A 26,479-nucleotide genomic window follows, 5' to 3' on the forward strand; every position below is an offset into this window, starting at 1 on the left:
CAAAATGAGGGGCTCAAAGAGGAGATGGACGTAGAGCCAGCGAAAGTATAGACCCCAGCTCGGTCTCATATTTTTACATTGAGCATAACTAAGGTTCAAGATGCTTGCCCATCATCCTAAGTAGCACTTGGTGAATGGACAAACAAATAGCGGGATCCGAAAACCACCCCACCCCGGCACATACAAGACGGGAGGGCGGATGCGTTCCACCAACAATGAAAAAAGGAGAGAGTAAAATTCCTCACCCGCTACCGTAGTTAAATGGGAGGAATCAGGCCCTATGCTCTAAAATCAGTGGCAAGGGTGACATGCTTTCCTTACAGAAAAACATGAAAAGGTTCACAAGCCCAAACTAAAGTCAATCTCTCTTTTTCTGTCTGAAAATGGGCATGTCCAGTCTGAGACAGATCTCTGCTAGCATAGGTGTTGGAAATGGCTCTTTTTGCAGGGTTAGCCCACATTCTTTTGGCTACCTCCTCTCTTTTTTTCTGACCTAGTTTTTTAGCTTTAGGACTTTGGGCACACTGCCATTGCTAACCAGTGCTAAAGTGCACATGCTTTCTCTCTAAAGCACGGTAGCATTGACTCATTCCCAAGTGGCATATTTCATTTACTTAGTCACTAGTATGTGCCCAGGGCCTGTAAATTAAATGCTACTAGTGAGCCTGCAGCACTGCTTGTGCCACCGAAATAAGTAGCATCATAACCATATTTCAGGCCTGCCACTGCGGGTCCAGTGTGTGCTGTTTACTGCCACATCAACTTGGTATTTAAAACCTCTTGCCTATCCTTTATGTAAATTCGTATTTGTAAAGCACAAACTAATCACCCTTACTGGTCTCAAGGCGCTGTGGGCTGTCGTGGAAATTAAGTGAGCTATTGCCCAGAGTCACATGGTGCTGAGCTGAGCTGCCTAGGGAGCTGGGGATCAAACCGTGAACCCTGTGCTCTGCGGTCAGGTGCCCTGGCCGCTGCACCACAGCTCTCCATATTACACATGTCACCCCTAAGGTAACTAAGGTAACCCCCATGAGACCCTAACATCAGTGTGCTGTATAACTAAAAGGCAAGACATGTACTTTTAGGTTTTACATGTCTTGGCAGTGGCAAACAGCTACATTTGTTTTTCATTGCTGTGAGGCCTACTCCTTCCATAGGTTAGCATTGGGGATTCCTTAACATACCTTTTAAGCTGTAATTCATGATTGGAAAGGAGTAGATACTTCATGTTTAATATATTTCTGATTGTGGTGACAAATCCTCTTTAAGGGTAAAGTTAGATTTTACATTCCCATTTTAGAAATTACACTTTTAGAAAATGTACATTTATCTGCTCTTAACTTTGATCTGTGTGCCTGCCGCCTGTCTTCAAAACACATATGGGCTTGGTGACAGTTACACTTTGTGCATTCCCTCTAGACAGCCACAACGCAGGAAAGTAGGGTGTGACAGGGGATACATCTGCATTCATCTGCATACTGATAGCCATCCTGGACAGGGAGGGGAAAAGGTGGCTCACACTTATATCTAATTAGGTTGTGTCCTGCCCTCACATGCTGAGCTGGTGTGTCTCAACACTAACAGACAGCGTGGTTCGACATTGATGCAGTGCCTGCATCACAAAGGGGTTCAATACCGAAGATTCCATCGACGGTGCGTATCAGCACCAACCAATCACATACATCCATGGATCAATGATGATGACGCACCTCCTCTACTCCTCACCTTGAATCTTCAACGTCTACACTATGCTCCATCCAAGTTATTATGTTGGCGGACCTGTCTGAGTCCTGCATCCGGCCTGCTCTCAATCGCGGTGGGCCTGAGCTTTGGGTTCACTCCGGTACCTTGCGACCTCAAGTAACCTTTTGACAACGAGTAACTTCTAAGCAATATTTTTGGTATATTGTTTAAAAAGGTATACCTCAACTTTTACTTATTGTTTTTTGTTTTGGTCTGGTTTTAGTCAGGAAAATATTCCCTATTTTTATAAACCTGCATGGAGTTTCTTTGTGATGATTTTATAGAGTTAGTGTAGTTTAAGTGCTACACAAATACTTTAAACATTGCCTCTTTAGATAAGCCTGTGCCAAGCTACCAGAGAGTGAGCACAGGTCATCTTTTGGTGCCTATCTAGCTTACCCTGACCAGAGTGGTGGTTCCTGCTTGTACAGGGTGCATACTCTCACATCCAGAAATCCCATATCTAACAGTAGGCAAAAATATGTGTTAGACCTGGCTTTTTCAGCAGGTTTATCCCCAGACATTTTGCTTTTTGGCCTCCTGTTTTTTGACCCTGTTTTTGTTGGTGTTACGACTCTGGGCACTTTACCACTGCTGATCACTGCTGTACTGCATATGCTCCCTGTGTATATTGTGAATATGGATTGGTGTTTCCATGATTGACTTGTTTGACTTACTACTAAGTACCTAGTGCAGTGCACTGTAGGTGCTCAAGGCCTGTAAGTCAAATGCTGCCAGTGGGCCTGCAGCACTGATTGGGCTACCAACATAAGCAGCTCTTCATAGTGGCCTCAGGCCTGCCACTGCAGTGTCTGTGCACAGTCTCTGCTGCCATATCAACCTGGTAAGTGTACACACTTGCCAGGTCCTAACCGTCCTTTTATTACATGTGAGTCGCCCCTAAGGTAGGCCCAAGGTAACCTTGTGGACAGGGTGGAGTATATATGAAAGGTACGACATGTACTGATGTCGGTGACCTGTCCTGATAGTGAAATACTGCGTATTTTGTTTTTCACTATTGAAAGGCTATAAGTATAATTCCCTTTGGGACAAAACAGAAAGATGGAGTTTAGTATGCTTGAACTCAGAACATAAAAATGCATCTTTTAGTAAAATATTTTTATATTGTGTGTTTGAAAATACCACTTTTAGAAGGTTGGTATTTTCTTGCTTAGCCATCCTGTGGGCCTCTGCTGGTTTGTAAATTGACTGTCTGGCTTTGGAGTGACAGGGGCTGAGGATGTGCAGTCACTGTAGACAGCCACGGGGGGTGGGGGGGGGTTGAGGTGTGTCCTGCCTCTCCTGGATGAGTCAGGGTTAGGCTGAATAGACCTAAGCTACATTTAGAGTAGGGAGAAGAGATGTTCTTGTATCTGAATGGGCCTGGTCTGCCTTACACAATGCTGTCTCCACCTCCTTCCGGGAAGCTGGACCATAGCCAGAACTGGCTTTGATCAAGCACAGACCTCCTCTGCCAATTGCGATCAAAGAGAAATGGAATATAAATATTGGGGCCCAGACCCCAGAACCTTAGATTACTTCTGGACTCAAGAGGAACCTCTGCCAAGGGGAAGAGCTGGGAAAGCTGAAGGAGAAGTAAAGCCCCTTTGCTGTGTGTTGTCTGAGGTTGTCCTGCAGTGGCTGTTTCTGCCAAGAAGAGGACAAAGACTGAACTTTGCTGTGTATCCTGCTTAAAGAAGATTTTCAAGGGCTTGGTGTAGAGCTGCATCCTGTCCTGAAGTCCCAGGGACACAAAGAATTCATTTCCTCTGTCTTTCAGCATCTGGAACTGCAGTTTCAGCTGCCTCAGAGGGAAGTTGTAACACTGACACCGGCAAGTGACGTCGTGACCTGCAATGAAGCCATTGGTACTACTCGTGAAGAGCACGACACACCGCCCCGACTTTCAACGAAGCCCGACACCTGCTGCCGCCACACCATATCGACTCAGACACTGTCACTGAGGCCGCTGCCTGCACGTGAGCTGAGGGCAATGCTTGTGACGCTCATGGCGTACCACCGAGACTTGCACTACAGCCCGACCTCATTGACGCCAGTGCTTCTGCATCGTGGAGCTGATACTGGACGTGGGTGATTTCCTGAATCCATCGACACAGCATCATCGCAAGGAACCGATGCCTCGCCGCCACCATGACATCACCTCCCCAGCAGCAGTAAGGAACCAACAACTCACCTCTCTGACAACAGTAAGGAAGATGCCTCACCTCCCCTGCATCACAGTAAGAAACCGAGGCCTCACCTCTCCTGGGGTCATAAGGAACACACACATCACCGACCCTGTGGTCGTCAGGAACCAACACCACCCGGCACCTATGAAGCATCACCTCCCCAAGGTAATGTTCTTTGGGGGTATGTGTGACACCCGTGCCTGATGACGCGCACCTCTCGGTCGGCACAGTAGTTTGGATTTTCATCTGTCACAATGTCGTAATAGCTCCAGGGGGAGTTATTTGTTGCTACAAGCTTTATTTGTGTAAATAAGCTTTTTTTGAAGATATCTTGGTATATGTATTGTGGATTTATTTCATTTTGGCCTTGTTTTTTAGATAAAAAAAATCCTATTTATCTAAACTGGTATGGTGTCCATTTGTAGTGTTTTCACCTTATTACTGTATGTGTGCATAAATGCTTTACACACTGCCTCTGAGATAAGCCTGCCTGCTTGTGCCAAGATGCCAATATACCAAGGGGGTGAGCAGGGGTTGTCCAATGGCTGATCCGCGCCGCCAAGAAAACAGCATTTAAGGACCGGTTGGACAACAACGCACACAACTGCAAGGAACTCTTTAACATCGTGAAAGAGCTTTCCAACCCCAGCGCAGGAAACAACGACGTCACCCCATCGCAAGACCTCTGCAACTCCCTCGCTTCATACTTCCACAACAAGATCACGGACATACACAGCAGCTTCAACAACCAACCAACGCACACCGTGACCGAACAACCACCCCCCACCACCATCCTTCACGCCTGGACCCCGATCAGCACCGAAGACACCATCCGCACAATGAACTCCATCCACTCCGGATCACCGACCGACCCCTGCCCTCACCACGTCTTCAACAAGGCCGACGCTGTCATCGCACCCCACCTGCGAGACATCATCAACACATCCTTCGACACCACCATCTTCCCGGAGAGCTGGAAGCACGCCGAACTCAGCGCTCTACTCAAGAAACCAACAGCGGACCCCACCGACCTCAAGAACTACCGCCCCATCTCGCTCCTCCCGTTTCCAGCCAAAGTCATCGAGAAGACCGTCAACAAACAGCTGGCCGCCTTCCTCGAGACCAACGGATCCCTCGACCCCTCACAGTCCGGCTTCCGAGCCAACCACAGCACCGAGACCGCCCTCATCGCCGTCACCGATGACATCCGAGCCCTGATGGACAATGGAGAAACAGCGGCCCTCATCCTCCTGGACCTCTCCGCGGCATTCGACACTGTCTGCCACCGCACCCTAGTACAGCGCCTCAGCAACGTCGGAATCCAGGACAAGGCGCTGGAATGGATCATCTCCTTCCTCGACGGAAGAACACAGAGAGTCCGCCTACCACCGTACAAGTCAGAGGCCTCCGAAGTCATCTGCGGCGTCCCCCAAGGATCATCTCTGAGTCCCACCCTCTTCAACGTCTACATGAGCCCCCTCGCGGCCATCGTACGCAAACACAACCTCAGCATAATCTCCTACGCCGACGACACCCAGCTGATCCTCTCCCTGACCAACGACCCCGCCGCCGCCAGAGCCAACCTGCACGACGGGATGAAAGAGGTAGCCGAGTGGATGACGATCAGCCGCCTGAAACTGAACTCGGACAAGACGGAGATCCTCATCCTGGGCTCCTCACCCTCCGCCTGGGACGACTCCTGGTGGCCTCCCGCCCTGGGCACCGCACCCAAACCGACAGACCACGCACGCAACCTGGGCTTCATCCTGGACTCCTCCCTCTCCATGACCAGGCAAGTTAACAAAGTCTCCTCGACGTGCTTCAACATCCTACGCATGCTACGGAAGATCTTCTGGTGGATCCCCACCGAGACCAGGAAGACCGTCACCCAGGCCCTCGTCACCAGCCGTCTGGACTACGGCAACGCCCTCTACGCCGGTACCACCGCCAAGCTCCAGAAGAGACTCCAGCGGATCCAGAACGCCTCAGCCAGACTCATCCTCGACATCCCACGAACCAGCCACATCTCCGGACCTCTGAGAGACCTTCACTGGCTCCCCGTCAACAAAAGAATCACCTTCCGCCTCCTCACCCACGCACACAAAGCTCTACACGACCGAGGCCCGAGTTACCTCAACAGCCGAGTCAACTTCTACGCTCCCAAACGCCACCTCCGCTCAGCCAACCACGCCCTCGCCGCCGTCCCCCGCATCCGAAGAGCGACTACAGGAGGAAGGTCCTTCTCCTACCTGGCCGCCAAGACCTGGAACTCCCTCCCCCCCGACCTGCGCCTGACCCAAGACCACCTCTCCTTCAGGAAGAAGCTGAAGACCTGGCTGTTCGAGCAGTAGCGGCACCCCCCCCCCCCCCCCCCAGCGCCTTGAGACCCTACGGGTATGTAGCGCGCTCTACAAGTGTCATTGATTGATTGATTGATGGCGTAACTCCCTTACCCTGACTAGAAGCAAGGGTCCCTCCTTGGACAAATGTGAAAACCATTGCCAGCTAGAGACCCTCATTTCTAATAATGAGTCAAGCAAGGAGCAAGGATTGTGCCCAACCCCATCGGGCTTGCATCTACTATGAGCTCAGTACATAACTTTGAATCAAAGTAATCCATTTTAAATGCATTTTCACTCTTGTTTCTGATTTTTTTTAAACTTCGGTCACATTCAGATGATCACTGGAAGGGAATATTCTTCTTTGTCGAATCTCTTAATGGGGCACTCACCGTGGCTAAGTCACAAATGTATCTGGAGCAATAGATGACCATGTCTAAGAAGAAACACAACATGGTTACATCTTGTGGGCTACAAGTAGATGACAATGTGTGGTATCCTTCATGGTTTCTCCCAATTACTAATGTCCACCTATATTCTTAGAACAATGGAATGTGCCATCACCTGACATTCGGACACCCCCACTTACTAGGTAAAAGGTAAACCGGTTCAGCAGAAAAAGTAACTGTCTGTGTTCCAGGAAGCATGTCAGCACTGTACCCTGTTGAATTCAAAGGAAAACTGTACTTCACCACTCAGATATTGGTAAAAATGACTGTTTTACTATCAGCTGGGTTGCTGCAATGTGCCAGTCCTGAGCAGGCATGCATGCCTGTGTGCCGAGGACACGTGGAGCGCTGGCTTCCATTGAGTCACTGTGTTCGCCTTAAAGAAACATTTCAAGGGAACTTGTTGAGTAACGCATTGGAAGGATGCCACTCCGGCTGTGACTGTTATAAAACGGGTCCTTGTGTTGCCAGTGAGGCATTGCAGTAAGTAATATCTTGTGCCATGTGAGCCATTTTACAAGGAGAAGAGATCGACACATGACCAAGCTTGACAATAGCCAAGCGACCGTTGGCAGCAGCTCATGTGTTACAGTGGTGTACCAAGAGCACCATGTCTTTAATACAAGCGAGAATACCCCCATAGGCCCCTACTTGGGTTGTAAAAATCTTTATTGGGATACAAGGGGACAATCATGTCTTGGGCCATAGTACCACTACACCTGCTGAATTAATGGAAGGCCATGCATCTATGAAACGAGCCCGTGCTGTGGACTCCAGAACTCTCCAGATGAGCATCAGCAAAAGACCATAATGTGCAGGTGTATTTGTGCAGTCAAATCATTGTTTAATTTGAACCAATGGTTACAGGTGTGGCCCACCAGCATTAATTTTTGATTTATTTTCCCTGGTGTGCAGAACTGTAAAGTCAAGTCAAGTCAAGTCAAAGAATTTATATAGCGCACTACATACCCGGAGGGTTTCAAGGCGCTTAGGAAGGGGGAGGAGGATTACTTGTCAAATATCCACGTTTTGAGTTGCTTTCTGAATGCTAGGTGGTTCTGGGTAAGGCGAAGGTTAGCGGGGAGTGAGTTCCATGTTTTAGCAGCCAGGTATGAAAAGGATCTGCCTCCCATGGTGGTCTTGTTGATGCGAGGTACAGTGGCGAGGGCTTGGCTGGAAGAACGTAGTTGGCGGGAGGGGGTGTAGAAGGACAGTCGTGAGTTGAGGCATTCTGGACCGATGTCGTAGAGTGATTTGTGTGCGTGGGTAAGCAGTCGGAAAGTGATCCTCTTATTGACGGGTAGCCAGTGGAGGTCTTTAAGGTGACCAGAGATGTGTTCGTTGCGTGGGATGTCTAATATGAGTCTTGCTGAGGCGTTTTGGATTCGTTGGAGTTTCTTCTGGAGTTTTGTGGTAGTACCCGCGTAGAGGGTGTTTCCGTAGTCGAGTCGGCTCGTGACCAGAGCGTGGGTGACTGTTTTCCTAGTTTCGGTGGGGATCCAGCGAAATGTTTTTCTGAGCATGCGAAGAATGTTGAAGCAGGAGGAGGATACGGCGCTGACTTGTCTGTTCATTGAGAGTGAAGAATCCAGGATGACGCCTAGGTTCCGTGCGTGGTCTGTCGGGATGGGTGCTTTTCCGAGGGCTTCCGGCCACCAGGAGTCGTCCCATGCAGAGGGGGATGTACCTAAGATGAGGACTTCTGTTTTGTCTGAGTTAAGTTTCAGACGGCTTTGTTTCATCCATTCGGCAACTTCTTTCATTCCTTCGTGTAGGTTAGTTTTGGCGGTGCTGGGGTCATTGGTGAGGGAAAGGATCAGTTGAGTGTCATCCGCGTACGAGATGATGTTGAGGTTGTGTTGGCGTGCTATGGCCGCGAGGGGGCTCATGTATACGTTGAAGAGGGTGGGACTGAGTGAGGATCCTTGTGGTACGCCGCAGATGACTTCAGAGGCCTCGGACTTGAATGGTGGAAGGCGGACTCTCTGGGTTCTTCCGGTGAGGAACGAGGTGATCCATTCAAGTGCTTTTCCTTGGATTCCGATGTTATTGAGGCGCTGTAAAAGGGTGCTGTGGCAGACTGTGTCGAATGCTGCAGAGAGGTCGAGGAGGATGAGGGCGACTGTGTCTCCGTTGTCTAGTAGAGTTCGAATGTCGTCTGTTGCTGCGATGAGGGCGGTCTCAGTGCTGTGTTTTGCTCGGAAGCCAGATTGTGAGGGGTCGAGGGATTTGTTGGCTTCGAGGAAGGTGGCGAGCTGGTTGTTGACAGCTTTCTCGATGACTTTGGCCGTGAATGGAAGAAGCGAGATGGGGCGGTAATTTTTGAGTTCGGTGGGGTCCGCTGTGGGTTTTTTCAGAAGGGCGGTGAGTTCAGAGTGTTTCCAGTCTTCCGGGAAGGTGGCGGAGTTGAAGGAGCAGTTGATGACGTCTCGGAGGTGCGGTGCTATGACGGAGTCTGCTTTGTTGAAGATGTGATGAGGACAAGGGTCTGTGGGGGATCCTGAGTGGATGGAATTCATCAAGCGGATGGTGTCCTCAGTCCAGGTAGGTTTGAGAGGCACACTTCTAATGAGCCTTATGGTATGTGAATGTAAGTGGAATGCATCTTTCTCCAACTGCACGCAAGCATCTAGACTCCTTGTGAATGGTACCATAATAAGCAGTGCTGCAGTCCAGTGACGGCACTGAAGCTGCACCGCATGGGGGCTCAGGCACAGGCTGTGCACAAGTTGGTCACCGAGTGTGGGCTCTGCAGCTCCTTGTGGGTACAGGGACTGCACTGTAAGTGTGCTCTGTGTGCACACTGTGGTCACCAAATTTGGTGCTACAGACTCATGTGGGCACTGGGGCTGCACAATGAGTGTGCTCAGTGTGCACGCTGTGCATGCACTGGTCACTGAATTTGAGTGCTGCAGCACTGTGTGGGTACAGGGACTGCATAGCGAGTGTGCTCTGTGCGTACACTGTGCTTGCCAAATGTTAGTGATGCAGACTCGTTTGGGCACTGGGGCTGCACGAGTGTGCTCAGTACACAGGCTGTGCACGTGGTGGGTGCCGAATGCGGGTGCTGCAGCTCTACGTGGGTACAGGGACTACACAGCCAGTGTGCTCTGGGGCCACACTGTAGTCACTGAATGTTGGTGCTGCAGACAGGTAAGGACAGTGCGGGCTGCACGATAAGTGTGCTCAGTGCGCAGGCTGTGCACATGGTGGTTGCCGAGTGTGGGTGCTGCAGCTCCGTGTGGGCACAGGGACTGCACGACAAGTGTGTTTTGTGCACACACTGTGGTCACCGAATGCTGGTGCTGGAGACCTGTGTGGGCACTGGGGTTGCATAACGAGTGTGCTCAGTGTGTAGGCTGTGCATACGGTGGTCACTGAGTTTGGGTGCTACAGCTCCATGTGGGTACAGGGACTGCATGGCGAGTGTGCTGTGTTCGCACAATGTGGTCATCGAATATTGGTGTTGCAGACACATATGGGCATTGGGGCTGTACGATGAGTGTGCTTAGTGCACAGGCTGTGCATGCAGTGGTCACCAAATATGGGTGCTGTAGCTCCGTGTGAGTACAGGGACTGCACAGCGAGAGTGCTCTGTGCACACACTGCTGTTGCTGAATGTTGGTTCCGAAGACCCATGGGGGCACTGGGGCTGCACGAAGAGTGTGCTCAGTGCGCAGGCTGGACTATTCATGTGGCTTTTGGATGGATGCTAGTATTACACACTTGATGTGTTTTGTCTACTTGTGCATACCACACTATAAAACACACTCAGTTTCAGACCATGATCCTTTACCATTACACTGCAGCAGAATATTGTTCCTGAGTACTTTTTCAGCAGTCAGGATGTATTTTGCTTTCTATGTTTCTTGTTTATTTTGTCTTTGTTTTATTTATTATCTTGTGGGTTATTTAATTCAATTAAGTTAATTATTTCCTTGGGTATGCAGTAAACTTTGCTCCACAGGAGAAGTTCACTGAGTTTTTGCCACTCGAACTCTGCTTCTAGCACACAGTTCAGCAAAATCTCTGCCTTCGCCAAGTAGCAGAGTTTACCAGTGCTCCCACCCACTCACAACACAAAGAGGGCAATAGCGGTTGGTTGCAAGCCAAGCACAGGCACTAGAACTGCCCCTTCTATTTGTAGGTATTGGGTAGCACTAGGAATAAGGATTTTTTCTAATAGTGGCAGGAAGGAAGTGGGTCGGTCCGGGCTCGGCTGTGAGCTGGCATTGGCTGTTCACTGTGACACATTGTTGTAACCAATGGTTTTTAGCCTCTTGGAGGGTGATGGAGGTTCTACATTCCTGAACCTTTTCCCTTAGCTCCAAGGGCTCTCGCACATCAGACGCTGCAGATCACAGGTCGCAATTTCAGCTCCACAATCACACTGACCCCACGAGACCCAGGAACCCTTGGTGCCAAGTCTATCCCAAATCCCATCATGCTGAACCTAGTGAGCTTCATAGCAGTGAAACCTGCTCCCCCTTCACAGCACCTGTGCCTCCCCCATCAGCCTCTGGGGAGAAGCTGGATTTGGAGAAACTGAAGCAGTTTAAAGCATGGCAAACTGTGCTGTGTGCTGTGTAATCCGTTAGCTCTAAGGGAGCACGGCGTCCCCAGGAGTTTACTCAAGACTCTTCATCAAGACTCTTCAACTCCAAGGGCAAGGTCATTGTGACCCCATCTGCTACAGAGTGCTGTCCTTGCATGCAGCTCCCTGGCTAGATTACTGCACAAAGGAGCAGAGATGGAGCAGAAGTCTGTGAAAAGGAAAGACAGGGGTAAGTGAATAAACTGTCCAGCACACAGCTCAGAATTCTCACTGGCATTGAGTCTGAAAGCCCAGTCAGTGTCCCCATAGTCCATATCCCAGCCCCTCTACAAGTGACAGTGTGGTAAAAAGCTGCTGCTCTCTCGTGGAGGTTATTGGTTCAAAGGAACGTAGCTGACTGCAGATCTAATGTCAGGTTTCTAGCCTCTGCTGATTCACTTAAACTTTCATATGGGAGACTTTAGGCCTCCGCTTCTTTTTATGCTGGGGACATCATTATACGTAACGCCACTGTACTGAGGCTTGAGTCGTCTTTCATTCCCTATTATGTTACGTTAAAGAGAGCTTTTTTAACTCCAACTGTAAACTTGAGCCGACATGACCTGACTGTAAAGCAGTGGATCGCTGGACATTCAAGGGCTAATGTGAGCTATGGTACAACAATGCCACTTTCATTAAGTGTGCAGCAATATACAAAACAACAATGGGAGAGGTAGGGAGATTCAAGGACACTCTCTCAGTCCCCGGTTAGATACAAATAAACAAAAACAGAGAGGTCAGATCAATCTCAAAAAAGCCACAGAGACGGAGTGAGATAAGAATCACACACCCACTTTGGGTGGGAAGGAAAGCCCTCACACACCGACCTAGTCAGTGTCATGCTTCATCATCGGGCCCCACCAAAGAGGCCGAGTGCCTCTTCGGTGTGCTGCGACGCCAGAAAGACTGCGGAGCTGGTTGTGTGAGAAGGGCGTGCTGTGAGGTAAAATTAAAAGTGCCTAAAAAGGGTATCAATAAAAAATTTTTAATGAGTGATCCCTAAGGCACAGGTGAAGAGTATTATGTGTCTGAATTTAGCTGCCAAGGTTTTAGGATTGGTTAAATTCAGAAATACTTAAGTCAGTCAACATGTTTCTGCCATATGGGTGGTTTCAATTTACCAAGGCATTCATCAGGACTAAACCCCGGCTGTATGGACTCTCTAATCGTCCACCCTGACCTGGGGACGTGAAAGTGAAAATATAAAAATGGTGAAAAAGTGCTTTTAGACTAGGTCGGTGTGTGAGGGCTTTCCTTCCCACCCAAAGTGGGTGTGTGATTCTTATCTCACTCCTTCTCTGTGGCTTTTTTGAGATTGATCTGACCTCTCTGTTTTTGTTTATTTGTGTGCAGCAATATATACATATTTTTTTGTTGTTGCAGATTTATATAGCGCAAACTCGACCCGAAGGTATTGTAGCGCTTAACATGAGCACCAGTTATGTTACATAAGGATGCATTCATTTTTTAAGTTATTTTCCCAGAATCACAGGATGTGGATGCGAGCCAGAGGCTCGAACCTTAGTTTCCCAGCTCCAAAGTCGGCAGTCTAGCTGTCAGACCACATCCTCTTCCCTTGTTTCTGATGCAGTCCCAGCACCATGCCTGTGCAGTCCATCTAAAGGGAGGGACCATTTTTGTATTCCAAAATGTAATCTCTGTGCTAAACAGTTGGTGTTAAACAGCATAGCAGTGGGGTGGTATCACATTACATCATCTCATTTCACTCACTACCGAATACACTGATAGAAGTCAATTTCTCATTTCATGTCTAATAAAGTATCTGCGATATTATCTGCTTTCCGAAAGGGCAGAAGACTTTAATTAGTCTGTAGGAAGAGTAAAAAAGGAGTTGCATTAAAACTTTATAAACAGTACTGGGAGGTATTCTGCTGCAAACGGAACTCCGCAGAATTCCACTGAGGTTTTTTGCAACTTCTTGGAATTTGCACGCTGTGCAACTCCGCGACTGCCACTCACCCCTAATTATTTCATAATGGCAGGGAGGAAAAATCCAAATTTAATGAGGGAGAATAGTTAGTCATGTTGAATTAAACTATTATAGTAGAGCCACAATTGTTTGCAGCCCAAGTACAAAATGCAACCATAGCACAGGAAAAGGCAAATGTGGGCCATAATAGTTCACAGAGTGAATATTGTAGCAAAAAAGCTGCAACCACAGGAGGAAATAAAGAAGAGGTGGAACAACTTGTGAGGGAGAGTGTGGTCCCTGGCCTCAAAGCATATCCTGTAGGCCCAGAGGACGGGTGGTGGTTCTTACAGCCCCTTTACAATGTTATACCTGGGAGGAGAAGGCCTTGCAGATCATACATCCCGACGGCTTGACAGGAATTCCTGGTGGAGTGGAGACTGCGAAGTTATACTTTTCAATGTCACTAAAAAAAAGTAGCTTTTGATTTCAATTTAGCCGATGCTAATGTGTTTTGCACCTTTTTTTAAAAATATGAACCCATACATAATTTATTATTTCATTTTTTTGTGGAAATTTATAGCATTATTGTTGTTTCTCTCGTTTTACTAGTTGTTAATATGTGTTGCCAATATGTGTATTTTTCTTCATGTTTAATAGTTTGTATTTGCCTTGATGTTTTGTTTGTTTGAACGTATTTTGTTGTACTTAATATTACAGGTTTCAATCTCCAATTTGTTTTCCATAATGTTATGGTGGTTGTAAGTGTTTCTTCACCTACTGACAGATTTCATATATGTGTTTCATAATGTAAATGTCTGTTCATTTTCACTGCATATATTTTATTAGGTATGTTCACTATTTGATATGGCCCTTTCCATTCAGAGATAATGTTCTTGTTTGAAGTAGGGAGGAGTACCAAGACCCAGTCATTTACTTGATACTCCCTCCACTTCTTTCCCTTATCATAAACTCATTTTTGTTTCTGTCAGCTTTTCTCTCACTGGGTATGAGCTATGTCCCTTAGCTTCCCAAGGTGTGACCATAACTATTGGACAAACTCTATTAAATCGCGGGCTTTGGTTCCCTTATGTTTACCCCAGACCTCCATGGTTATTTCTAGCAGTGTTCTAGGTTGTCGTCTGTAAAGTAATTCAAACGAGGAACAGTTTAGACTACTTTGCATCTGTCCTCGGATAACAAAGGCGAATGTCATAAAAGGGGTTCAAAAACATAGACTTCGCATGTTGATTTGGGGGACAATGATTGAATATTTAGAGATGTAATATAGAGTACTGCTTATAGTGTCAATTGTGTTAACTTTTTCTTAACTACATGATTTGTCTAGTTCTACATTTCTTTGTGTTGTCAACTTGCTCCTACTGTGGAATAATAAAAAAAAAAACGAGACTCCCTCCACTTCTTTCCCTTATCATAAACTCGTTTTTGTTTCTGTCAGCTTTTCTCTCACTGGGTATGAGCTATGTCTCTTAGCTTCCCAATGTGTGACCATAACTATTGGACAAACTCTATTAAATCGCGGGCTTTGGTTCCCTTATGTTTACCCCTGACCTCCCTGGTTATTTTTAGCAGTGTTCTAGGTTGCCATCTGTAAAGTAATTCAAACGAGGAACAGTTTAGACTACTTTGCACCTGTCCTCGGATAACAAAGAGGGCCAATGGTAGGAGATGATCCCACTTTTTCCCTTATCCTCAGAGCATTTTCTTAAGGGTGAATTTAAGGGAGCCATTGTAGCATAATACCAACCCATCTGTCTGCGGGTGGTATACAGCGGTCATGAGATGGTACAAGTTTAGGATACCACAGACCTCTTACATCAATCTTGACATGAAAGGGTTTCCTTGATCCGTAAGGATCTCTTTAGGGAAACTTACCCTCAAGAATATTTCTACCAGTACTCAAGCAATATTCTTAGTCATGGCAGACTTAAGGATGTATGGTTGCATAATCTACAACTACTAACCAATAAGTATTACCTTGTTTTGATTTTGGAAAAGGACCTATCAGATCCATTCTAACATGTTCAAATGGCTGCCCTATAATAGGCAATGGCTGGAGAGGAATTGCAGGAGGAGGATATGGGTTCTTCTATTGGCACATCTCACAACACACCAATAGTACGTTTTCAGCTCAGCATGGATACCTGGCCAGTTGAAATACCCCAATGTCACCTGAGATGTTTTCTCTGACACACACATGACATGCCAACAGATGTGAGTGTGAAAAAAAAGAATTTGCTCCCTAAAGTGCTTCGGGGCTAGGAGTTGAGGTTCCACCTCAGGGGTTCCTATTCTATAGAGAAGACCTTCCCTTTGTATAAACTGAGGAAAACAAGTGTTTTTGTTTACCTCCTCAGAGACTCTCCAAGCATTCTGCAAAGTTGGATCATTTCTTTGTGCCTGTTGAAAATCCCTATTTAGCTGCCAGGGTTCAGCCGTAATTAATGCATCTTGAAAACAAGTTCCTTTTCTTTCATTAGGGGGAAGAGAGATCGGTTGCTTCTGTAACATAGAAAGAAATTCTGCATTATCTGTGCCTAGGATGAGTTCTTCTGGAAGATTTGATACCAACCCAGCTGCTATTTCCATATGCCAACCCTTCTGCATGACAATGGATATCAAAGCCAATAGGTATCTTTTGAATCCCCATGAACACACCTAATTTCTATTGTTTTGGAGGGGAGGATATGTGAGGGTTCAACCCGCCTTGGTAAAGTTCTGTCTGGCAACACCCTGAATCTAACAAGGCCCTAACTTTCTGCCCTTTTATGAATAATCTTGCACAAAAGCAGTGTCCTAACTCTTGAGTGTATAGAACAGTCTGGAGAATGCAACTGACGTCATTGGCTCCTCGGGTGGTTTCTTATTATGACAACACTGAGATATGTGTCCCCATTCGCCACACTCAAAGCCTTGAGGATTCTTAAATGAGTTTGCCATGGCCCAAAAGGTCAGGGTTTTGGATGGTTCCGTTATCATCTTGCCAATATAGGCTTAGCCATCCTCAGTATAGGCTTAGCCACTAGGGAAATGTTTGTCATCGGCTGTCTACAGTAGCCAATCATTCCCAAAAACACTGTGATTCCGCTCTGTGTTCTTGGTGGGTTCATCTGAAGAATTGTCTAAACTCCTTCTGATGACACCTTACTTGCTCCTTTCTCAGTGATATGTCTCAAATATTGGATTTCTTTTTGATGGTATTTCAGTTTACCTGGAGACACTTTATGTTCATTCTCAATCAGGTGATTGAACAGTGTAATCGTAACCTGTCTGCAAGCTTCCTCTGTATCTGATGCCACATGTAGGTCATCAATGAACTGCACAAGAACTGAATTGTAAGGCATCTGCAGTGACTCAAGGTTCTTGTTCAAGATCTGATTAAAAATAGATGGGTTCTGTGTGGAACTCGGCACCATGCAAAAACCCTCTGTCAAAGCAAAAAAGTGAAAAAAAAACTGGCTATCCTCGTGTAATGGAACGGAAAATATGGCCTGGCACAAGTCCACAATGGTAAAAACTTCTACAGTGCATGGAAGCTTAAAAAGCATGGTGGCTGGATTCTGTACCATGGGACAACATGGAACAACAATGCTGTCAATCTGTTGAAGATCTTGGACAATCCGATATTTACCTTTTGGCTTCTGTAAAGCTTCTGTGAACTCTTGATCAGAGAGTTGCAAGGGCTTCCAGCATGTTTTCAATTACTGGTGATATTCCTGCAACTGTCTCTGAGGTCAAATTGTTTGGTGGAATTCTCGGACACGCAGCATTTAGGTTCACTGTAACTTGGACAGGTTCCACACTTATAATCAATCAGACATCTTTCCCTGTAAAGTCTCATATTTCTGGATTCACTTTTTCTATTAAAGCTGGAGATAAATATACAACTGTTTCCACTGGGTACATTTCTACAGCTGTTTCTTTTTGGGCCATTTTAAATTCAACATATTCATCATGCACTTGAAATTTAACACCATCCGAGGTACAGTAAATAGTGCAATTTAACTTGCACAATAAATCTCTCCCCAACAAGGTTACAGGACTAGAATCACAGACAAGTTGATGATTTTCTTCAAATTAACCTATTTTTACAGGAACTTTTTCTGAAACTCAGTTTATTATCTGTTTATTTGAAACTCCTACAGCTTGGATCTTATTCTGAAGAAGGGAAGGTCTTGGACTTCCATTGTTCTAACAGTGGATCAGGTAGCGCTGGCGTCGATCAAAAATTACACTTGGTGGCCATTAGCTTCTCCTTTTATAAATGGTCCGCTCTGGTCTACCTCTAAGACTGCACCAAGCATGCAATCTTTCTCTCCCTTCAGGCACCATCATTGTAAATAGTTGGAGCTGAAAATGTCACTTCCTAACATAAGGTACTGTTGAAATGGATTCTGATTCTGGTTCTGAAATGGCTTTGGATTTGCTTTGGAAATCTGATTCATGGGCGCCGGCGCATACTTCAGGCTTCTTTCCGGTATCTAGCTGGCAGAGCCAGGGGTTTGTTTAGCGCTCTAGCTTTCCCTATTTAAACAACATGGCCGTTTCGTCACGCAGTGGACGAGTGCAGCGGGCGCACATTAGGCAAGCCCGTCTGTGCCTGTCTGCACCACGACTGTGCCAGGGATGCTGCCAGTTTAATCTCGGATCAACGGGGTAGGACCTGCTATACTAGCGAGGTTCTGTTAGAGCTCCGAACAGAAGGGGTTCCCCGCCACCACACCTGGGACTCTGAGCTGCTTTCCAGGAAGTCGTATCTAGTATGCACAGGCTGTAACATTTATTAGAAGCAGGATAGCAAGAGCCTGCCAGGTACTAGGGCCACTAGGCCCTCCCCTAAAGAGACAGTCGAGCAGGGCCTTCTTATAAATGCAAGGTCTCTGATTAAAAACAAGATTGCTTTCAGAGATTTTGTCTCAAGAAAGCCTACATGGGTTTTTGTTACTGGGTTATGGATGCTTCTAGCCTTGATCTGGTAGATGCCATCCCCGCAGGGTATACCCTTGCTAGATTGGATAGAGTAGGATGGTGGGGAGGAGGGTGGGAATTCTTTACAGAGATTCCCTGATTTGCCATACACAAGCTTTGACGACTCCCTCTTATCCATATCAGGCCTACTATTTTTCCATCAACCTTCAACCTAGGGAAAGCTTCTCTGGTATTTTATGCTATAGGCAACCGGGCCCTATGGCATCTTTCAGTCAGGACCTTAGCAGGCTGGCAGAGAACCATATCTTGAGAGTCCTAACATAACTCTCTTGGGGGACCTCTGCAGAATCGCCGCCACCGCCGAGAGTCAGTAGCACTGACCTGTTACAGGAGGAGATTGAGGGGACATAGTCCACATTGCCGCCACCGCCGCCAAGAGTCAGGAAACACCGAACTCCGCGCCGCCGCTCCGGGAAACTGCAAATCCCGGCGGGCACCGCGGCAGCGCGTCACAGTGACGTGGCAGCGCCCTGAGAGCGCCAACGACCAGCGAATAAAGGCGGAGCACCCCGGCAGAGCGGGGGGGACCTCTGCAGAATCGCCGCCACCGCCGAGAGTCAGTAGCACTGACCTGTTACAGGAGGAGATTGAGGGGACATAGTCCACATTGCCGCCACCGCCGCCAAGAGTCAGGAAACACCGAACTCCGCGCCGCCGCTCCGGGAAACTGCAAATCCCGGCGGGCACCGCGGCGGCGCGTCACAGTGACGTGGCAGCGCCCTGAGAGCGCCAACGACCAGCGAATAAAGGCGGAGCACCCCGGCAGAGCGGGGGGGACCTCTGCAGAATCGCCGCCACCGCCGAGAGTCAGTAGCACTGACCTGTTACAGGAGGAGATTGAGGGGACATAGTCCACATTGCCGCCACCGCCGCCAAGAGTCAGGAAACACCGAACTCCGCGCCGCCGCTCCGGGAAACTGCAAATCCCGGCGGGCACCGCGGCGGCGCGTCACAGTGACGTGGCAGCGCCCTGAGAGCGCCAACGACCAGCGAATAAAGGCGGAGCACCCCGGCAGAGCGGGGGGGACCTCTGCAGAATCGCCGCCACCGCCGAGAGTCAGTAGCACTGACCTGTTACAGGAGGAGATTGAGGGGACATAGTCCACATTGCCGCCACCGCCGCCAAGAGTCAGGAAACACCGAACTCCGCGCCGCCGCTCCGGGAAACTGCAAATCCCGGCGGGCACCGCGGCGGCGCGTCACAGTGACGTGGCAGCGCCCTGAGAGCGCCAACGACCAGCGAATAAAGGCGGAGCACCCCCGCGTCGCGGGACGCGAGCGGGACGCCCGGGGCTAAGCCCTGGCAAAGGGCGGGCCCTCTACGGCCCTCATCGGCAGGAAGAGGCAGGGGTAGGGCCCGACCCCCTGGTTCACAAGAGACGCGTCCACAAGTAAGTTTTAGCTGCTTCTGTTGTTGACCGTGTTACATATATGGCAACCAAAAAGAAACCTGCTGCTGTGCCCGCTAATACCATGGACAACTATGTTGTGCAAACTGTAAAGAAAATTAACGAACAAAGGAGGGAATCACTTGGGCTAAGCCAGTCACCAGATTTGCGCAGGTTAAGTCCTACCTTACCTATGTCAGCAGAGGACAGCCCTTTTGTGATGGTGGAAACAAGGCTCTCAACTAATGATTTACCAATGATTGAGTCTGACAGTCAGCCACTGATCACGTTAGTATCCCCTGTTATTTTGGATGTAGACTTTGATAGCGTTATTGATTCAGACCCAGACATTGTTACTGGCCCTGTGGAGGATGATTTACCTCTAATAGAGCATACACCTCGACCTGTGCGTGCCTGTGTGAAGAATCAGCGGAAACAGGGTGGTCAAAGACCAAGAGTGAAAAGGAAGAGAACATTATCTCCGGGTTCCTCGAGAGTTCCCCTAAAGGCAGTAGGGGATGGGACTGCAAGATATAAAGGAGAGGATGAAATGTTTGCTAAACTGCTTGAGGTTGTAGAGGGTAAACTTATTGAAATTGTAAAACCTCTGATCTCTAAAATAGATAAACTCCAGGCGGAAGTAAAAAGACTTGGAGGCATGCAAACTAAGCTGACGGAGGAAATAGGTAGTCTCAACACTTCATTATTAACAAGAAACAATATAGAAGGGGTTGATCATGCTGGAGAAGGGATACCTGGTGTGTTAACTGATTCAGTCCATACGTCGGCCCCCAAAGTTAATCATAACATTACAACTGTAGAAGGGTGTTCGTTGACTGTTAATATCCCACAAGCACAAGTCCACGGTACAGACCCTCTGCAATTTATTGAGGAAGCTTCACCTGTTGTATTAGTGTTAGCTAATGTACCCCAGTTGGATGACGGTATTATCGAGTCAGCCAGCTCTTTGAGTAGTAAGGCCCTTCACTGGCTCTCTGGTAATATGAGACTGGCGCCTGGTGGGTTACAGCAACTGGCGCATGATATCAAAACAGTTAAACGTATTCCCTGGATAGGGAATCGCCCCAAAAGATTTAAAGGGGATTGCGTGGCGATAACATTTGCACATCCCGATATACTTCCTAATGTTTTAACACATATTTTTCCACCTCAGCGTAGAAGAGGTACGGTGGTTCCCCTAACATTAAAATTCTTTCATGGGGAACAGCAAAATGTAACCCTACCAAAAACGCCAGCATTAGGATGGGATAACAACTTGATTAACAACCTGAACTTGCATAATCGCTGGGCATCCCCCCTAGTACCAAGTCTGCTATTGCACAATAGATTTGATGCCCTGTCTGGTCTTAACAACTGCGATTGACAAGAGGCCGGACATGAGTCTGTCGCAGTGGTTGCAGGAGTAGATTTACATCAGCCCTCAACTACAACCGGTAGTATACTGCCTAGGTTTGAGGGTACATCCTGCGATACCCTAGTGGGGGCGTCAACAACTTGCCTCTTTGCCAGCTGGAATATAGCAGGACTAGTTTCTAAAATAAATGTACTAGGGTGGCTAGAACTAATCAGAACTTTTGATATCTTATGTTTACAGGAGACCTGGTGTTTAAATTTTAAGGGCCTCGATGGGTTTGTAGCCTATGAGTTACCAGCAGTGGCAACCACCTCAGGGAGGGCCAAAGGTGGTTTGCTAACTCTGATCTCTGTGAAAATGCGAATCAGGGTGAAGGAATATATTACTGTGGGCAATAATTCCCAACTGCTATGGTTAGCGGATGAGGCAGGCAAAAACATTCTGTTGGTTAATATGTACAATAATGTTTTTGATGCCAGTAGATATATGGTTATTTTAGAACTTGATGTCGCAATCAAACAATTGATGAAAGCCTCCAATACGGTTTTTGAATACATATATGTTGGAGATTTTAACATTTCTGTTTGCCCTTTCTCTAATCAAAGGTTGTGTGGTACTTTGAATCGTGCTGGAGAGCCAGCTACGCACTTCCAACACAATACATATGGAGAAACTCTGAACTCTTTCCTACTCACCTATGACTTAGAGATTTTAGAGTTTGAACAGGATGGGAAGGGCGATAGTTTGCCAACCTTTGTGGGGCGTGGGGCAAACACTGTGATAGATTTTATTTGCATGTCTTCCGAATTAGCTGATTTTAGTTCTGATGTCAAGGTTGTAGAACATATGGTTAGTGACCACAACTGCCTTGTTATTGAAACTAGGTTTTGGGAAGGTAGTGTAATTCCAGACAGTAGTGCTATTTTAAACATTGAAGTACATAGGCCGAATGGATTTAGAATAAGGTGGACAGGGGATAAGGCTGAAGCAACTTCAAATTGCATTATCTCCTGTTGTCTAAATGATATTATTTCTATTATTGACGAGAAATCAAATATGACGACCTGTATTTCCCACTTTACAAAAATCAATGTTTTTATTAGTAGTAAGTTTACTAGGTCTGCTGGAAATTTCAACTACAAAGCTAGGGGATGGTTTGACAACGCATGTACTGTGGCTTTGAAGACATTAAAAAAAGCATTATCCACCAAACCTAGAGATAAAGAAGTCGTGGTTAAGCTTAGAACTGACTATAATTCAGCTCTTAGACAAAGGAAAGCTGAATTACGTGAGGAAGCTTGGGAGCGATTTGATCTAGCGGCTGTATCGAATAATTGTACGCTTTTTTGGGCAGCAGTAAATAGCCCTTTTTTAAGAGATGATAAACTTCCCATGTTAACCTCAAACGTGGGTAAGGAATCATGGGTACAGCACTTTTCAGCCATTTTTAATCCCGATACGGTAACGTTGCCGATAAGTTGCTCTTGGCCAGTACTTAATTTAGATATCACCTTACAGGAGGTCCTAAGCAGTATCAGGGCTAGTAAGGGCGGTAAGGCCCAGGGACCCGACGGTGTCCCAGTTGATGTATACAAGTTTGCGCCTGAAACTTGGGGGCCTGTACTAGCCAAAGTTTTTAATGTTGCTGTTCGCTATACTATTCCGTGTACCTGGTCCGAATCTATAATAGTTCCAATGCATAAAAAAGGGGACCGAGGAAACGCCAAAAACTACCGGCCAATCTCGTTGTTGGATTCGTCGGTCAAGATCATGAGTCGTGTACTCCTCGTCCGATTGGAAGAATGGGCAGAGTCTAATAAAATAATGACAGACTGCCAATATGGGTTCAGGAAAGGGAGAGGTTGCATTGAACAATGCTTAAATCTGGAGCTACTGATAGGGAAATATACCCGAGCAAAAAAGGGCTCACTTTACCTCTGTTTCGCTGATTTGAGCAGCGCTTTTGACCTGGTGGATCACGCCATACTATGGACTACCTTGCTAGAAATGGGAGCACCCCGGGAAATTATATATTTTCTGGCCCGTTTATACGAGAGGCTTAGCTCGTGTGTCCGGTATGGGCCTTCGGGCGAATGCACAGATAAATTCAAGGTCAGGAGAGGTATTAGACAGGGGTGTGTATTGGCACCCCTGCTCTTCACTCTGTTTATTAATGAAATAGACTCGATCTTGCAGAGGGCGCCAGCTGACGCACCTAGAGTAAACACAAGTACCATCCCCGTGTTACTTTATGCGGACGACGCTGTGTTGCTCTCTAGGACTCCCCGGGGTCTACAGCTTTTGATAGATAAATTTGTGGCCTTTATTGAGAAAAGAAAGTTGGTCATTAATAAAAGCAAGACATTTGTGATGGAGTGCGGAGTTAGTAAGGTAAAAATTAAAAAGCCCTATAGGTATCTCATTGACGGCCAAGTGGTGCAGTCTGTGGAAAACTTCTGCTACCTGGGAGTTAACTTTTCCAAAAATGGCCACTGGGATGTCGAGCACAAGGTGGTGCGCGACAAAATGATCAGGAGCGCCAATGGAATATTTGCATTTGCAACTAAATTAGGTAGTAGAAGGCCTAAAGAAATGCTTAAGATTTTTGAAGCCAGGTGTCTCTCGGCTGCCCTCTACGGAGCAGGGGTATGGGGGGTATCCAGGGTAGAATCCCTACAGGTAGAAGAGAATATGTTCTTGAAAAAATTGTTGTGTCTCCCGACCTCTACTGCTAATAGTTTGGTCCATAAAGAACTAGGACTACGCCATATAAATGATCTATTATTGTTGAGACCTTTGATGTTGTGGCGTTCAGTCTGGATGAAAGATGAAACCTCATTTAATAGGGCCATCATCGAGGATTGTTTACGTCTAGACTATTTTCTTAAAATCCCATGGATCAAATACACAATTGATTCTTTCTCCAGTGTATTTGGGCTTAACGTTACATTAGATCACTGTTCTGCCTCGGATCTCTCTAAGGAGAGTCTGAAATCAATTTTCTTAAATTATTGTGCAGAAAGACGAGCTACGGATGATCTTAAACTTTCCACTTGTATACGTTATAACCATTTGAATGAATTTGTAGGCCTACACCCTTACCTCTCCCAGGTGACCAAAGGGCAACATCGGTTTGTTCTCACCAGGATGAGGATGGGTACGGTCCACCTACTGGTTGCATTCCCTGAGATTAAGAAGCGCCCTACTGGTCCATGTCGGTGTGACAATATTTCGGAACAAAGCACAGAGCACTTTTTACTTATATGTAACCTGTATAGCGAATGTCGTAAATTCTTTTTAAAACCTTTATTTATCAAATTTGGAGCAAGAACTGTTAATGCGGCAATGAAATTACTTTTTAACTTGCATCACCCTGACATCTGTTTTTATACGGCCAGTTTTTTACTTAGGGCCATCAGCTATAGGAAAAGCATGATTTTTTAAATATATTTATTAAATTTCTGATTCCATCTTATTTACTGGAAAAAAATTTAAGTGTGCTATTTGATTGTTTTATGTATCTTACTGTATTTGTAACTGATTGCGATTGTCAAAGTGTATTTTCTTTTAATATGTATTGTATGTATGTACTTTTATGGACATGATTTACATGCTTCCGAATAAAGTTTTTTTGAATTGAATTGAACTCTCTTGGGGGATTTTAATTTTCATCTAGAAAATCCCTCATGTATGGACACCCAAGGCCTCCTGGAAACTCTTCGTTCCTGTAGTTTCTCAAAGCTCGCTAGAAACTCCACTAATATAGCGGGGCATACCCTCGACGGTGTATTCTCTAATAATCCCAGGATAAGGGTGCGGCAACCTATTCCCCTTGCCTGGTCAGACCATTTGGCCAGCCCATTTGATTTACACTTCCAGGCATCAGTGTCACCGACTTCCAGCGACAGGAATTTGGAGGAAAGTAGGAACTATAGCCATATAAATAAAGAGGCGCTTTCTAGCTTCCTTAACAATCTGGAGCCCACTAAGCATCTTGACGCTAACTCTGCTGCCGTGGAACTATCTCAACTACTGGCAGCAGCAATGGACTCCCTTGCTCTGGATAAGAAGCTCTACTCAGCAAGAATAAGGCCCTCGGCTCCCTGGTTTACAGAGAGACTTAGAAAGCTTAGACAGGGTTGCCGCAAACAGGAGAGGCTGTGGCGTGCTCAATTAGAACCTCTTAGTAGGGAACGCCATAAACAATGTCTGAAAGAGTATAAATTGGCCATTGTGGAGGAAAAGAGACTATACTATTCCAGGGTTACTGCATCTATGAAATCTCCAAGAGATCTCTTTAAGGTCATCAATTCTCTTATCTCCCCTCATGTCACTGACCCCTCTGATGCTTCACAGGAGCTCTGTGACAAAATATCGAACTTCTTCCAAGCCAAAATCTCAGATATCTATGTCTTATTGGAAACAGCCAATTCCAGTAGTAGGTCAGGAATGCAAACTTCTACTCCCCCTAGTGAGACTCTGCCCTTGGGGGAGACTCCCAGTCTCCTTACCTTCCCCATTATGTGCTTGGAGGTGACGGATAGGCTTATGGATCGTGTTAACTCGGGCTCCCCTTTAGATCCTTGTCCCCTTAAGTAGTTAAAAACCTGTCAGGAGATCATTACTCCCCTCCTCACTGAAGTCATGAACGTCGCCATCTCTGAGGCAGTGTATCCCTCGTCATGGAAGATGGCAGTAGTGAAGCCTCTTTTGAAGAAACCCTTCTTGGATCCTGGGGAATTAAAAAAGTACAGGCCAATCTCCTTGCTTTCCGTCCCTGCCAAGATTCTGGAGGCCTATCTCAATCTCCATCGTAGCATTTACCTAAAAGACCACCACCTACTGGATGGCTCCTAACATGGCTTTAGGAGTCACCACAGCATGGAGACAGCCTTGATGGCTGTCTTAAACAACATCCAGACTCAGGTGGATGCAGGCCATACCACCCTTCTTGTGCTATTGGACATCACTGCAGCCTTTGATACTCTATCTCCTCACAGGCTGGTGGCTGGCCTTGGAGAGATGGGTGTCGGGTGTGCTGCTCTGTGACTCCGTGCCTCCTTTCTTGGTGAGCTGGCACAGATGGTGAAGTTGGGCCAGTTTTATTCAGCCCCTAAACCTTTGCTGTGCGGTGTTCCTCCAGGCTCCTCCTTGAGCCCAACACTTTTTAATATCTATGTGGCACTGCATCCAAATTTCGTGAGATCTTTTGGGCTTGAGGTGTTGTCCTATGCGGACAACACCAAAATAATGGTTTCTATAACACATAGTGTAATGGACTCTGCCCTCAATTTTAGGCGCTGTATGAAGGCAGTTTCCTCTTGGATGATGGAGAACTTTCTGAAACTGAATGGAGAGTCGACCGAGGTCCTGATTTTTGGGAGCAAATTGGATATCTGGTCCAGTGACTGGTGGCCGGACCACTTGGTGTTTGTCCCTGTCCAGTATCTCATGGGAATAAC

Source organism: Lissotriton helveticus, chromosome 6 (assembly GCF_964261635.1).
Source record: "Lissotriton helveticus chromosome 6, aLisHel1.1, whole genome shotgun sequence".
In the NCBI taxonomy this organism is placed as follows: domain Eukaryota; kingdom Metazoa; phylum Chordata; class Amphibia; order Caudata; family Salamandridae; genus Lissotriton; species Lissotriton helveticus.